We start from the raw sequence: 16,715 nt of genomic DNA, 5'->3' as shown, positions 1-16,715 counted from the left end.
CTTCTGACATGATGTTCTGCCTGACTGTGGCCCCAAAGTGATGAGGCCAGGCATTACATGGACTGATACCTCTGAAACCATGAACCAAAATAAGTCCTCCTTTAAATTGTTTTTCTCGGGTATTTTGCCATGGCACATTGAAAGCTGACAAGCATATTGGGTTTAGTTCTGAAGGCTCAACAAATCAAAAAGAACCTTGTGGGCTTTGGCAGGGATTTTAGATTTGTACTAAGTGCAGTAGAAGAAGCAAATAAATCCACTGAGGGATTTAGGAAAGGTGCTTTCCTTGTGCAAGGCACTGTGAGAGATTGTACAAAATATTCAATTGAGAGAAAAGGAGTTCCTTTGATTAAAGAAGGAAAAAATCAGTAAAACAATCAAAATGTAATTATTTTCAGCAACTCCAACCCCCCACCTCACACATAGACCAAATTAATTATTTTCCAAACACACCAAGCATTTTCTTATCTAGTGTTGCTGCATAGTCATTGTAAGTATCTCTGAAATTTCAGCTTCCCCAGAACTTGCAGATCTCTCCAGTGAGCGTTAACCCCTCTTTTTGCAACTGGACTATTTTATTGCATCCCATTAGATTGTGCATACTCCCAAAACAGGTATTATGTCTTACTGTTTTTTGAAATTTCTCAATACTTAGCTTATATCTTATTCTTTTTTGAATCTTCTCAGTGCTTGGCCCAGAGCCTTACTCATGACAAGAATGTAATTTTTTTTTCCCTTTGTGGAGCTAAATTGTTTGGTAGATTAGCCTGAGAAAATTCAATCAAGAGGAAAAGGGCTGTGTAAATAATTGATTTGAATTTACTGGATTTAATCTGGGCTGAAAACTATGCTAAGTGGTACAGATTCAACATGTCTAATAATTACATTAATCCTTTAAAAATGCCTTTGAGGGCCAGGGATTTAGCTCAGTGGTTTCATTGCCTGCTGCAAAAGCACAAGGGCTGAAGTTTGATCCCTGGTACCAAAAAAAAAAAAAGCCTTTGAAGTGCAATTTATGAAGCCTCTGTTAAAGATGAGAAAGTTGAGGCTCACAAAGATGACCTGGCAATATCAAAACCCCCCATTTTGTCAGAGACAGCACTGTATCTAGTCTAGCTCCAAATCAAAATGGATCTGATTCATATAACCTGGTGTGGTAGTGGACACTTATAATCCTAGCACTCTGGGAGGTTGAGGCAGGAGGCTTGCCAAGTTCAAGCCCAGCCTGAACAACTTAGTGAGATGCTGTCTCAAAGAGCTGGGGATATAGTTCAATGCCAGGGCCCTTGGTTCAATTCCCAGGACTGGAGGGGAAAAAAAATCAGTCTAGTTTCACCTGACTCACATTTGTGCTTTTATTCCTTGTGCATGTTTCCTTGTCACTCTCTGCTATCATCTTAGCCATCTACTCCTTGCCATTGAGGGAGAAGGAATAGCTTGCCATTTATTGAGCACTTACCCAGTGCCAAGTCTTGTGCAGTTGCCTAGCATGTTTTGTTTTATTGAATGCTCATGAAACTTCTGTGTCACAGACTTAAGGAGTCTTAGAGTAGAAGTACTTTATCCCAGATAGTACAGCCAGTAGTGATAGAGCTGAGCTTTCTGCTCAGGACTGTGATCCTTACCAGACACTCTAATTACCCTTCAAGGCTACATTGGGGCTGACTGAGCCCGTCTTAGTCTTGTTCCCCTAGCTGACATCCAGTGCCCTATACCCATAATTTAAAGAAGAAGTTTATTTTGGCTCATGGTTACAGTCCATGTTTGGCTGGCCCCAGAGCAGAAATGGCACAGTAGAGCGGCGTGTCAGAGGAAACCTGCTCTTGTCTTGGTGATCAGAAAGCAGAAAGAGAAGGGAGGAGCCTGGGAGGGAGATGTACCCTTCCGGGTCTGCCCCCAACAACCAGCCTCTCACCAGGCCTCACCTCCTAATGGCAAGTCAGCTGTAGGCCCCATAGTCCAGTCACCCTCCAGGAGCCCCATATCTGAGCACACGAGGCTTTGCAGGGATGTTCTTGATCATAACAGCCCTCTTTGCCTGCCTGGGTCATTTTCGCTGTTCCTAACACCACCCCCTCTCCCTCTTTCTGTCTTGGAAAAGGGCAGCTTCTCAACCCTTATGCTTCAAGGGTGCAGCTACTTCCTACTTCTGTCCCCATAACCCAGGGCTCCTCTTTTTTAGTGCAGGGAGGTCAGCCCTGGGAAACTCAGAAAAAGATGTCTCTTGTACGAGGTACCTCTGCCTCCTTCCTGCTCTAAGTCACAAAGAAACTGAAGATTTCTCCTCTCATCCCTTTTCTCCAGTCCTCTGCCTCTGTTTACACTGCTGTTCCTGCCTATAGACTTCCTTTTTTTTTGGTACAGGGGATTGAACTCAGATCCTTGCACTTGCGAGCCAGGCAGCAGAACCACTGAGCTAAATCCCCAGCCCTATAGACTTCCTTTTTATTGTTTTCCTAGTTTTACTCCTGAATATTTGACATACTGAGATTAGAGCTAATGCCCCTCCCATTGTATGTTTTGCAGGGGACATGTAGGAACATTGAGGTAGGAGGTAAGTCCAAGTGAGGAACGATTATCCTGAACCAACTGCCAATAGTGATCCATGATGAACTGCAGGATGGTGACACCAGGGAGCAACATTCAACACCACAGTTCAGGAAAAGTTGGATGAGGGGGCAAGGGTTTGATGAGGACTGAACAAGGAAGGAGTACAATTTCAGAGAATGGGGACAGAGGACAGGGTGAGTTTGAAGTGATGAGATACAGGGACCGGAAAAGCAAGGAGTCACTGGAGGTTATAATGGAGCAGCATGGTAAGAGAACAGGCTGAGAGAAGGGAGCAGTTCCCTACTGAAGAGGGAGGCCCTCAGAGGCCCAAGGTGCCTGGGTTTGGGGAAAGGATCCTGAACAAACTTTCTGCTTTCTGAACAAGGAATTTAAAATGAGTTACTCAGTAACAGCCCTCACTGTCTTCAGTAGGAGCATAATGAGCAAAGTCTCATAGTTTATCTTGCTTGTAGTCACTTAATTGGCCAAATTATTAAATCATACATTGACAGAATCACATGTATGTTAAGGAATCTCTACTCTTTAAAAAATCTTAAACTGAAAAATATTTGAGGTATTTAAATATTAAGATAGAATCAAATCAGGCAAAATAAGTTGGCTCTAAGCAACCAGTTCAAAAGTCAAACGAGCTGCACCTTGAGCTTGCAGACTACACTTTAAAAAACTATTGCTTATAGCCCAGCCCAGAGGAAAGGGCTTTTGGGCCAACGTCTGTCCCACCGCTCCCGGCCCAGAAGAAGGGGCTTCCCGGCCACCATCCCTCCCACCATTCCTGGCACAGAGGAAAGGGCTTTTGGGCTGCTGTCTGTCCCACCGCTCCCAGCACAGAGGAAAGAGCTTTTGGGCCACCATCCCTCCCACTGCTCCCAGCCCCTGTCCCACCTCTCCCAGCTCAGAGGAGGTGAGCTGCCCAGGGGCCAACAGCACCTCCCCAGCTCCTCAGTCGAAATGAGAAGACACACAAATAAGTCTCAAAACCAGGCTTCCAGATCACCTACAGCAACCCCAAAGGGAAATGAGATGGAACACTCTGATACTCAACCACCTGGACCCACTGAACTGGCAACAAAAGGGGATCTGGAAAAAATGAAATCAGAAGTAATTTCTCAGATAACAGGAGAGATTGTGCTCCTAGTGGAAGACATGATTAATAAATCTAGAGAGGAGCTGAGGAACATGATGGAATCCCAACATATGAAACAAATGGAATCCATAAAACAGATGCAAATAGATTTCCAGGAGATGAAAAACTCCATTGAAAGTCTACACAACAGAATAAGCCAATGTGAGGACAGAATTTCAGATATAGAAGATAAGATTGCAATTAATGACCAGGAAAAGAAAAATTGCTTCAAAATTATAAGGGAACATGAGAAATCAATCCAGCAGATGCTAGACAATGCAAAGAAGAATAACATAAGACTGATTGGAGTCAAAGAAGAAACAGAGAGTACAGATGACATAAAAAATCTCTTCACAGAAGTAATGGCAGAAAATTTCCCAAGCAGGGGAAAAGAACTTGACATACAGATAAGTGAGGCATATAGGACTCCAAATAGCCTTGATCAAAAAAAATCTACACATAGGCATATAATTGTTAAGATTCCAGAGACTCAACAGGAGAACAAAGTTCTACAAGCAGAGAAAAGAAACAAATCACATACAAAGGAAAACCCATCAGAATCACAGCAGACTTCTCAACACAAACCATCAAGGCAAGAAGAGCTTGGAGTGACATATTCCAAGCCCTAAAAGAAAACAGCCTCCAACCCAGATTGATGTACCCTGCAAAACTATCTTTCAAAATGGATGGAGAAATAAGATACTTTCATGATAAAGAGCACCTTAGGAACTTCGTGAATACCAAACCAGCACTCCAAAGAATTTTACACAATAGCCTAGGAAGAGACATTGAGGATCACAACCCCAGGAAGCAAAGCAGAATGAACCCATCTGGCATGACAAGAAATTAAATGTAAAGGGGGAGAACCCAACAAAAAGAAAAAGTCATGACAATGATAAGTCAATACGTTTCAGTTATAACCATCAGTGTTAATGGTCTCAATTCACCAATCAAAAGAAATAGACTGGCAGAATGGGTCAAGAAGCAAAATCCAACAATATGCTGCATACAAGAAACACACTTAATTCAAGAGAAAACTCATAGACTGAAAGTTAAAGGGTGGAAAATAATACTCCATGCAATGGAACCCCCCCAAAAAACAGGAGTAGCTATCCTCTTTGCAGATCAAGTGAATTTCAAACCAACACTGATTAAGAGAGACAAAGAAGGACACTACATCCTTGTAAAGGGAACGATCCAAGAGGAAGAGATGACAGTCATAAATATCTATGCACCAAACACTAGTGTGCCCAACTATATAAAACAAATACTAATGGATGAAAAGTCATATATGCACTAATACAATTGTAGTGAGGGACCTCAACAGCCCACTGTCACTAATAGATAGATCAACTGGACTAAAAATAAGTAATGAAATACTAGAACTCAATCGAACTCTTGAACAAATGAACTTAACAGATGTTTACAGAGTCTTCCACCCCACAAAATCAGAATACACATTCTTCTCAACTGCACATGGGTCATTCTCCAAAATAGACCACATACTCGCACATAGAACATGTTTAAGTAAGTGTAAAGGAATTGAAGTTATCCCCTGTATATTATCAGACCATAGTGCGATGAAATTGGAGATCCATAGCAAAAGAAACTGGAAAAATTTCATAAATATGTCAAAATTGAACAACACACTTCTGAATAACCAATGGGTCACAGAGGAAATTAAAGAAGAAATCAGATAGTTCCTTCAATTCAATGACAATGACAATACAACATATCGGAATCTATGGGACACAATGAAAGCAGTCTTACAAGGGAAATTCATAGCAGTGAATATGCATATTAGGAAAACAGAACAAGCCCAATTAAACAACCTGATGCTGCACCTCAAGCTTCTAGAAAAAGAAGAGCAGGACAACCCCAAAGCTCATACAAGGGAGGAAATTATAAAGATCAGAGGAGAAATCAATGCAATGGAGACTAAGAGAACAATACAAAAAAATCAATGAAGCCAAGAGTTGGTTCTTTGAAAGAATCAACAAAATTGACAAACCTTTATCAGAAAAAGGAAAGAAAAGGCCCAAATCCATGCAATTAGGAATGAAAAGGGTGAAATGACAACAGACCCAGCAGAAATCCAGAGGATCATCAATACCTACTTCCAGAACCTATATGCCAATAAGATGGACAACACTGAAGAAATGGACAGATTCCTAGATACATATGAACTACCAAAGTTGAATGAAGAAGACCTAAAAATTTTGAACAACCCAATATCAAGCAATGAAATTGAAAATGTAATTAAAAAGTTATCAACTAAGAAAATCCCGGGTCCCAGTGGCTTCACTGCTGAATTCTACAAGACATTTAGAGAGGAACTACTGCCACTACTATTTAAACACTTCAATGAAATTGAAAGGGAAGCAATACTCCCAGATTCACTCCTGGAAGCAAGCATCACCTTGATCCCCAAAGCAGAGAAAGACCCAGAGAATTATAGGCCAATCTCACTAATGAATATAGATGCAAAAATCCTTAATAAGATACTGGGAAATAGAATTCAGAAGATCATCAAGAAGATCATACTGGGCTGGGCATTTAGCTCAGTGTTTCTGGCACCTGCCTCGAAAGTGCAAGGTCCATTCTTGTGTTTTGGAAACATTAGCCATGGCAATTAGACAAGAGAAAGAAATACAAGGAATAAAGATAGGTAATGAAGAAGTCAAATTGTCATTATTTGCAGATGACATGATACTCTATATAGAAGACCACAGGAACTCCACCAAAAGTCTTCCCGACTTAATAACCAAATTCAGTCAAGTAGCTGGTTACAAGGTCAACACACAAAAATCAATCGCTTTCCTCTACATCAATGACAGACTCACTGAGAGAGAAATAGGGCAAATAATTCCTTTCACAATAGCATCCAAAAAACTGAAATACCTAGGAATGAACCTAACAAAAGAAATCAAAGAACTCTTCTTTGAAAACTATAGCACTCTGAAAAAAAGAGATTGAAGATGATACCAGAAAATGAACAGACATCCCCTGTTCTTGGGTAAGAAGGATTAATATAGTGAAATTGGCCATACTTCTAAAACTGCTATATAGATTCAATGCAATTCCAATTGAGATCTGGGCAGCATACTTCAAGGACCTTGAGAAAACAATCCAAAAATTCTTTTGGAACAAGAAGAGACCCAGAATAGCAAAAGCAATTCTAGGTAACAGAGACGTGGCAGGGGGTATCACAATCCCCAACTTGGAACTATACTACAAAGCTACTGTGATAAAAACAGCATGGTACTGGCAAAGAAATAGACCTGAGGACCAGTGGAACAGATTAGAAGATCCAGAAACAATGCCAGACACACTCAGCCATCTCATCTTTGATAAAGGAGCCAAATACCCTCATTGGAGGAAAGATAGCCTCTTTAATAAATGGTGCTGGAAAAATTGGGCTTCAACTTGCCAAAGATTAAAACTAGACCTATATGTCTCACCATGCACTAAACTAAAATTGAAATGGATTAAAGATCTAAATATTAAAATAGAAACGCTGAACCAGTTGGAACAGAGGTTAGGTAGAACTCTTGAAGACATTGGTGTAGGAAAAGATTTTATGAACAAAACCTCAGTTTTCATGTTTTCTTTTTATTTATTTTTCTTTTCCAGTGCTACAGTTGGAACTCAGGGCCTCATGCATGTTAGGCAAATGCTCTATCACTGAGCTATACTGCAGGCCAGAAACAGTATCCAGAGGTATCATTGTACATTATTTAAAATTTCCAAGTACTAACCAAAAAATTATGTGGAATACAGAAAGTGAGAACAGAACAACCCAAAAAACGTTAAAAAGACGGGAAGACAAACTATTAACAAACAGTAACACAATAATATTTAATAGGAAATAGATCATCAGAGCAGAAAGCATAATGTGTTCACAAATGAAACATGGGGTGGCAGTGTAGCTCTGTGCTGGAGCTCCTGTATAGGATGCCTGAGGTCCCGGGTTAAATCCCCAGTGAAGGAAGGACAGGAAAGTGAGGGCAAGGGGATGGAGGGAAAAAGAAAGGAAAGGAGGGAAGCAAGGAGGAAAATAACACGTCCCATCCTAAAATACACATGGCATCATAGGGATTCCTGATACCAAAAATGACATTTAAAAAGGGCATTAGGTAGACTGACATGACAGTGGATTCCTGTCACCCCACTTAGTCAGAAAGTGGAGTGGAAAGATCACAAATTCAAGGTCATCCTGGGCAAATAACTCTCCTAAATCAATCCTCTATACTCCCAAAACAATCCCTATGACAGACCTGTGCCCCAATGCCTGGTATAAAGTTTCAGCTTTCCAAGAGCCCTCATTCAAGCAACCTTTGTGCAAGTACATAAAAATGAACACCACCTGGGGCCAGGGATTTAGCTCAGTGATGCCATGCCTGCCTTGCAAAAGCAAAGTCCTGAGTTTGATCCCCAGTACGGGGCCGGGGTTGAGGGTGGAGTGCAAAAAAAAAGAGAACACTACCAGTCGAATAAAATCTGCTTCGGTGCACTCAGGATCCAAGCAAGTTTAAAATGCAAGAAAAATATTACAGTAATTGATTTACCCTAGAAACACTACCTATTTAATTTATGTACCATTGTGTGAGATTTGTTTTAATTCTCATTCTTTAAAAAATTTTTTTTCAAGTAATAGGAATGCACAGTACAGAACCATAGTAAAATGAGGCACTGATCAAGGATAGGGCCACTCACCTGATATCCCAAGCCTCTCAGGGGCTGGGGTAGGAGAATGGCAATTTCTAGCACAGCCTGAGCCACACAGGGAGAACCTTCCTCAAAGTACACAAGTGCTCTTGCTCTAGCTTAGTGATGTCAGGTATTTTGTCTCAATGAAAGTAAAATGATTAATATGTATCAGCATCATGGTATGAGAGGCATTTAGAACCCCATTCTATACCAATTCAAACACCACCAAGGAATAATTTAAATGGGTATATTTTTCTTTTTGAGATACTAGAGATCTATCTTCCTTGTGCATGCTAGGCAATGTTCCAGGAAAGTGATCTACTTTCACTGCTCTGTAAATCTCTGTCTGTCTCTGCCTCTCTCTCTTTATTTTCAGACATTTCAACAAACATTTTTTCATCCTGAAACAATGGGACCCACAGACATTTCACTGTACTGTTGTGCTTCTTTTTCCAAAGAATGGGAGTTTGATGTTCCAGCAAGTACCCATGGTAGAAATAAATGGAATGAAGCCGATATAGACCAGAGCCATTCTCAACGACATGGCATTAAATATGAATTCTGTGGGAAAGGCAGAAAAGAGGCAGCCCTATATGGTATACTTTCTGTTCTTACTTCAACAGAACACAGGAAGGATTTAGGTCTCAACTTGAGTGAGCAGGACTGGGCTGGATTCAGGGAGTGAGAGTGTATCAGAGGATGATGTCTTCAGACACAGCACAGCAAGAGCACTTCTAAACACTGATGATCGATGAAGTCAGGATAGAGAATTGTGATCCCATTGTTTAGTGCTTTATAGGGCTGGAATTCAGCTAGTAGCTTAGGACAAGTGTATCTGAAAAGGAAGGCCTGAGGAGGCAAAGATCAAGAGGAGCTGATTCCTAGGTTTCAGCCATTTCAAGAGTAATGTTCACAAACCTTATTTATAAGTATATGGACTGATCTCAGCTAGTGTTTTGATTTCCGTGGTTCACATTCAGACCCCTCTGCCCCCTGCCATATGGACCTGAACAGCAACACAGGCAACATCTAGGACCTTGTGGAAATACAGTGTCAGGCCCAATCAGCCCTACAGAACCAGAATCAGAATCGGAATATGTTGTGTAGCAAGAATCACAGGTCAATCGCGGACCTGTTTGCCGTGCTGCTGGTTTCATCACTCATCTGTACAAACACTCAAGTGACCTGGGCATTCCTAGTAGAGTGCCCTCTCTGGGTGTCTGACTGTTGTGTTACCTTCCATCACCTACCCACCCTCTTCACCCTGGAAGCCCCTCCCTGTCTCTGCCTGCTCTAGCATGAGACCGACCCACTTGCTTGAGGGCTGGTGGTTTTTGACTGAGGAAAAGCAAGCAGATATAATTTTATTAAATCAAACATCCTCATTTTTATTATTTAAAAAGGTTGCTTCCTTAACTAGAACTCTGACTCATGTACTGAATGTACTGTGTTAAAACCTGGTGCTGAGGCTCATTGCTAATTCAACTGAAAATCAAATTAATCTTAAAGGAAATACACTTCAAATCTGATATTGCTTTAACCTTTTTTTTTTTTTACTTTAACCTTTTGACTGCAATTATCAAATATATTATTTGTGTAATATACCTAGTAAAAATAAAGATCGTGCAAATCCTTTTTGGCCTTTTCCCCTCCAATTTGGAAAAGAAAGAATGGCACTAAAAATTTACCTTCCTTTTTCAAAGAAACCAACAGGCAACACATTATTTGAATAAAAAATGCCTTATTTCTTCTGCAGACCTCTAGTGTAGTCACTGTTAGTGTAAAAAAAAGAGGAAAGAAAGTAAACAGAAATGTAAAAAGATCAAAATATATGCTTTTGTGAAGTGCTTAGAATTGATTGCAAAAACCATTTTAATTAAAATGTATTTTAAACCAATAAAGCTAAAAGTAGTTCATAGTTGATGGTAATATTGGGTCCCCTTAAACAAAAGGCTGCCTCTCTTGTTACTTTTGCTGCCTTGTGTGCACCATGATGTTTCTGCTCTGCCATGCCTGTTTGTCTTCCCTGCCTTGGAGTCTGCTGATTATGGACTGAAACTTCTGTGAACTAGCCCTTCTGAATTGGGCATCCCTTTGACTCACCATCCCATGAGAGATAATGGATGCCTGATAGTGCATGCTTGTCTTCAAGGACTGCACATTCCCTAGCAACTTGTGCTTCTGCAGATGGTCTCATCACCACAGTGTTGTCTTACTTGCACAGCCACCAGATCTTTCCTAGGGCAAAGGATTGGTTCCCAATGGCCATCATCCATTCCTGAGGGGTCCTAGCACACAGTAGACACCAAGGAGGAAGGATATGTGGACTTCGTGACCCTGTGTGAGCAAAGCTCCCCCTTGCAACCCATGTGCATCATTTTCTTTAAGTTTGATCCTCACCCTGTTTTCAAAAACACATACAGACTTATCTTGGCAGCCAGCAGGGATGAATTCTACCACAGACCATCCAAGCTAGCCGACTTCTACGGGAATAACAATGAGATTCTTAGTGGGCTCGACACAGAAGAGGGCAAGGAAGGAGCCACGTGGCTGGGCATCAGCACTGGGGGGAAGCTAGGGGCGCTCACTAACTACTTGCAGCTGAGGCTGGACCGAGATACCCGTGGGAGAGGTGAACTTGTAACCAACTTTCTGACCACTGACATGGACAGCTTGTCCTACCTGAAGAAGGTCTTCCAGGAGGGCCACCTGTACAATAGGTTCAATCTCAACAGCTGACCTGAGCACAGCAAAAGGAGATATCATTTGTTACTATGGAAACTGGGGGGAGCCTGAGCCCATCACCCTGATGCCAGGAACCTATGGGCTGAGCAATGCACTGCTGGAGACACCATGGAGGAAGCTGTGTTTTGAGAAGCAGCTCTTTCTGGAGGCTGTGGAGCAGAGCCAGGTGCTCCCTAAGGATGCCTTTGTTGCCCAGCTCCTAGAAGTGCTGAACAACGAGGAGGCACAGCTGCTAGACCTGGCCATTGAGGACCAGCGCCAGGAGTATATACAGCCCATACTGAACAAGTATGCAGCTGTGTCCGTGTGTTGCCCAGACTATGGCACCAGAAGCAACACCATTATCCTTGTGGATGCAAATGGCCAGGTGAACTTCACAGAATGCAGCATGCTGGACAAGGATCCCTCCTGCTGGGAGACGAACACCTATGAGTTCATGTTACAGAGCTAACAGGGCTCCTGGGAGCCCTGCCTCAAGGCCAGTGTGGACTAGAATCTTCATGGCCATACTGCACTGGCCATGACTCAGCCAGTGTCCTTCAGGCCCAGGGCCCTCTGATCTATGTGTTACCTGTCCATGTCCCTGTACCTAGCTTAGGGCCTGCCTTTGTGCCAATGGTGAGTGACAGAGTCTGATGCTAGGCGTGGGGAGGCCCAGGCATGCCATACATTGAGAATGTACCTGGGTCTACCCTGCCTGTGTGCATAGGCACACACATACACATATAGGGCACATGTTAACACATTTATGTGCATACACATGCACATGTGTACATGGATAGGTGCACATACATAAGTGCACACATGTATGCCACGCAGGCAGAGCAGCACCTCTTACCACAGTGCACTTCTAGCCAGTGGGTCTTTGCTCTTGTCAAGTGGCAGGGGTAAGCTTTTGTTTAAATGGGCGTTTTCTTTCCTGGGAGCACAGAGTACAACTGTAGTTCAGTTCCTAACAATCAGACCTCCTTCTGCAGAGGAGACAGGCCACATTTGGAACTTGGAGCACAAAGAAGACATAAGAAAAACCCATTTTCACAACTGAAGCACAGCCTTAGATATCCAGTGACCTTGCATGTGCCAGGGGGTCCTGTGTACATGGGGCAGTTTCATGTACACTGGATGGTTTTAGGATGGTGTAGGTATGCCACGTATCCTGGGAGGTTCTGTGTGCACCAGGGGTCCCATGCACACTGGTCATTCCCACCAGGGAGGGCAAGTGAGCGTGTGCTGGGGACTTTTAGGCCCTTCCTCATCCAGGCGAGCATTGAGGGCTCTGAGCAGGCCTGTCTCAGCAAGGGGACTTAGCTAACCCTTGCTGTCTCCCTTCTCTTTCTTGGAGAGTTGAGCTTCATAGGAGTCTGAACTTATGTGAGCTATGGATAATAAAGCTTTGAGTCTGTGATGAAAACAAAACAAAACAAAACAAAAGGGTGCTACTGTTGCAAAACTATCCATATAATCACCAGTTTTCAGGAAGCAACCTGAGTAAAACATCTCCGTCATCTACCAGTTTTCAGTTAGGAACTGGCAAATTGGAGCTGGAATCACTGCACATCAGTTGGAAATGACATCTGAAACAGGCACTGTCTGCCTCATAAGGGCTGGGTGTGCCTGATCTTTGGAGCCAATGTCAAATGAAGCTGTGCACTGAAGGATAGTGGAGCTGTGCCTGCCAGGGTCCTCAAGGACCCAGAGATAACCTGGTCCAGTTTGGAAGATTGAGCAAACGGATAAATTATAGGTTGTATCTATACAATGTAAAGAGAGCTACTATCTTCATTCTACAGATGAGGCCTCTAAAGTTCAGAAAGATAAAGACTTGCTTAGTTACCCAGCTGGGACAGAGCCAGATCCCAGGTCTTTCTGAGGCCAGAGTCCCTACTTTTCTCACCATGTCACAACCTCTCACCAGTGTGCAAGGGAGGAAGCCAAGCATGACCCCAGGCTTGAGAACGTGAACAAAACCACAAGGCCTGGAAGCAAGTGAAGATCGCACAGCAAAGCAGGCAGAGATGGGGGAGGGGTCCATGGTGAAGGCAGCAGGTAGGGGATGGAAGGTAACAGAACATTTGCCTAGAGAGGAGGGCACTCTAGTAGGAGTGGCCAGTACATGAATGTGTTTGGAAAGATGAGTAATCATACAAGCTGTGTGGCAAACATAAAGAGGCACATGGATCACTTGGGGATGTTGTTAAAAATCCAGATTATGAATCGGTAGGGCTAGAAAGGGCCTGACACTCTGCTCTTACACAAAGTGCCCCCCATGCTGTTTTCCAGGGAGACACCAAAGAGAGAAGGAAGGGAGACTATGGGGAAAAGGTGTACAGGAGATGGCAGGGGTCCAGCATGGGCTACTGCACCATCAACAGTTTGGTTCATCTGTCTTTTTTTTTTTTTTTGTACCTGGGATCAAACTCAGGGCCTTGCACTTGTGAGGCAGGTGGCCGAACCATTGAGCTAAATCCCCGACCCCCTCATCTGTCTTTGGTATGGAAAACTTGAATTAAAAAAAAGAAAAAGAAAATTTGAATTCAGTTTGGCACATGGTCACTTGAGGGGATAAGTGGACAAGTCCAGAAGACAAATGTTTAGGAGGTCAGATGCCCAGGAAAAGGCCCAACATGGAGCTCTTCCTGGAATCCTCCCGTGGGTTTTGTAATTGTTCTCAGAACTGTCCCAACCCCCATGAGAGCTGATGTGTCCAGCTAGAGATACCTTATCCTTTCTGTTCCTCAGGGTGATGTGGGTAAGGATGAAAAAGGATGTGATAGTTGAGCATGGTGGTGCACTCTTGTGTTCCCAGCACTTGGGAGGCTGAGACAGGAGGACTGCCATGAGATTTTGCCAGCCTGGTCTACAGAGTGAGTTCAAAGCCAGCCTGAACTACACAGTGAGACTCTGTCTCAATCCGCCACCCAAAAAAGAAAAAGAGAAAAAGGATGTGAGTTGCTTTGCATTTCTTGGGGGCTACTCCAGGGAATGGAAAGAATACCAACCTGCCTTGCTGGGAGCAATTCTACATAATTTTAGGGAAAAATCATTTGATTAGGCCTAGCTCTCCTGCCTACAGGCCAGCTATGGCATTTCGAAACATAACTCCATTTTGGCCTCCAGTCACAACTGAGACCTCAATGGCCAGGTGATGCTGTGATTCTCCAGGACAAGATTACACCAGTTGAAGACATCCTGGGAGGAACAAAATCTTCATCTGCATAGTTCCTCATTATTCAAGGATTTCCTCTGCCCCACCCCCCAGTCATCTGTTACTTTTGTTTCTCCCAATGTGCTGAACTCTCTGTCCCTTTGTCACATTTGTTTCTCTTGATGTACTCAATAAAAGGTGCCCCAAGCTTGGGGGCTTCCATCTTTCTGCCCAGAGCAGCACTGATCAGGCCCAAAGCTCAGCTTCTTCTCAAAGTCTCATTTTCGCTACCTTTCCTGTGTGAGACCAAAGCGACTTCATTTTGCTAAAATCCACTATTCCCCTAGTCTCTATTGTCCTCACAAATTAATGGTTAAAATGTGCTTGCTCTGGGACAAAAGACACAATCGGTAATGAAGCAAAGTTCCTAAGTTAATTACTCAACCATCTGTTTGCCCAGGAAATGAACGTTCAGGGTCCACTCTCTATAGAACAATCTGTCAATGTGCTGACCGTCAGTACATGACAATCGGCTACTAACCTTTGTTCCTGCTTCCCGTAAAATCGCCATGTCATTGCCCCTCGAACAACCCCCTCCCCGCCCCGGTCGTTCGCGGTCTTGGCCCAATGGGCCTGGCCAATTAAAAGTGTACATCTCATACTTGCTAAATGTCAACCAATCATGTAACTGCTAAGTGGAAAATCCCCAAACCTTACTGTAACCCCTATAAAAACCCTGCTAATTTGAAATTCGGGGCTCTCAATCCTGACCCGCTGCGCCGGCGGCGACGATTGAGAGTCCCTGCTCGAGCTTGAATAAACGACCCTCGTGTGTTTGCATCGGAATCGGCTCCTTGGTGGTCTTTGGGGACTTCGCGATCTGGGCACAACACCTGTACAATACGTTAATTTACCTTGTGCTGCCGCGGCTAGCAGGAGACTAGGACTTACTGCAGAGGTTCTAGTAATGTCCCCTTTCCCTGTTCCCTACACTGCTTCACTGTGTGAGTGAGAGGCACTAGTGGCATGAAGGCCAGAGGAGCTCCAGAACTCATTTTGGCTCTTTTTGCCTCTCACTGAAGAGGACACAAACCGAGTCAACTCTGCCTTCTGATTACCTTGCACGTCCCCCTTCCCCATGCCATTCTATTCCACTGCCTGAGGTCAGGGCCTCATGGTGTCTCATCCCTCTTTTGTTGCCAAGGGTGTCCCTGACTGTAGCCTCTCTCAGCTCTTACCCACTTACTTGCAGAGGGTTTTTCTGGTCACAAATCTGAACATCATCACCTCTCTTTAAAGCCATTAGTCCAAGTGTCTGCAGAATGCTTCCTCACGCCCATCCTCCCTCCCCAATCTCCAGCCCAACCCCTTCCCTGACTGTGAGGGGCCTCTTCTCTGTGACCTGGGAACATTGTTAGTTCTGTCTGAAAATTCCACCTGGCCACATTTACATCCTTTCAACTTGCTGCTTCCCAGGAAGTGCATGTCTCTCTTCTAGCCCTCCACCCTGAGCTCCAGGAGGCCTCTTAGAGCAGCTGAATACCCAAGTGTCTCCTTGGTGATTTGGGGAACCTGTGCTGTGAGTTACGGCCAGCTATGTCTCAGCACACATCACAAAAGGATAGTGACCCCATGTCAGGTAAAAGGCGGAAGACCAAGACCAGACCAGGCCACAACAAGCCTTTTTTAGGGGAATAGATCTGCCGGGCTGTCTCTGAACAAAGGAGAGACAAAAGCAATACGGACAGGACAGCAAGTACCTTTTATAGAGGCTTGTAGGAGCTGAGGTGGGGTTGAGTGAGGTAGTGGCTAGGGACTGGAGGAGCCTGTGATGTCACTAGTTGCCAGGAGGAGAGCAAGTATTAGGCTACTCTTTTGGTGGGAGTAGGGGCATGTTGGAAAGAAGGTAGCTATTATATACAGCAGCCATCCTAAATTGGAGGGAAATCTATCACTCTGGGCACACATGCAGCCACGAGAGGATCTGAGTGATGGGTCTGGGCTCTGAGCTCTCTGCTTAGGACCTGATTCTGCTCATTCATCCATTTCTATAAGATGCATTTATTCAGCTCATTGAAATGCTTTTGTGGACTCACTTGAACGCTGATGAGAATAAACCAACTATTCAAATGTGTTATGATCCAATTTAGGAATTCATATGCTAGCTCTTTGATGAAATTTGGTAATGATAAATTTTAATATTAGAGCAGAATTTTATGGTTATATCTACAGAAAACATGTTTCCATTTCAAAGAAGCGTAGTAAACTATATCTTCAACAATACATAAATACACATGCACAGTGATAGTCATCACTGAGTTTGTAATTTCAAAATACTACAAAACCCCAAAATGCCCATATAGGCAAGCAGAGGTACAAACTATGATGCAAACAATGAAGAAATTTGCAGCTGTAAAAAAA

At 43.4% G+C, this 16,715-nt stretch overlaps 1 pseudogene across 1 annotated transcript; it reads left to right on the top strand.

The window, feature by feature from the left end:
- The first annotated feature begins 46 nt into the window (after positions 1-46).
- Positions 47-15,140, top strand: LOC101714502 (transport and Golgi organization 2 homolog pseudogene; annotated as a pseudogene). Its single transcript, XR_015441576.1, has 2 exons — positions 47-2,554; positions 8,781-15,140. The product of XR_015441576.1 is annotated as a transport and Golgi organization 2 homolog pseudogene (transcript).
- The last annotated feature ends 1,575 nt before the right edge of the window (positions 15,141-16,715 follow it).

Source organism: Heterocephalus glaber, unplaced genomic scaffold (genome assembly GCF_053883595.1).
Source record: "Heterocephalus glaber isolate CG9 unplaced genomic scaffold, H.glaber_assembly_v1.0 deba00001523, whole genome shotgun sequence".
Lineage (NCBI taxonomy): Eukaryota > Metazoa > Chordata > Mammalia > Rodentia > Bathyergidae > Heterocephalus > Heterocephalus glaber.
Note: the sequence above shows the minus strand (reverse complement) of the source record. Positions and strands in the feature narration are given on the sequence as shown.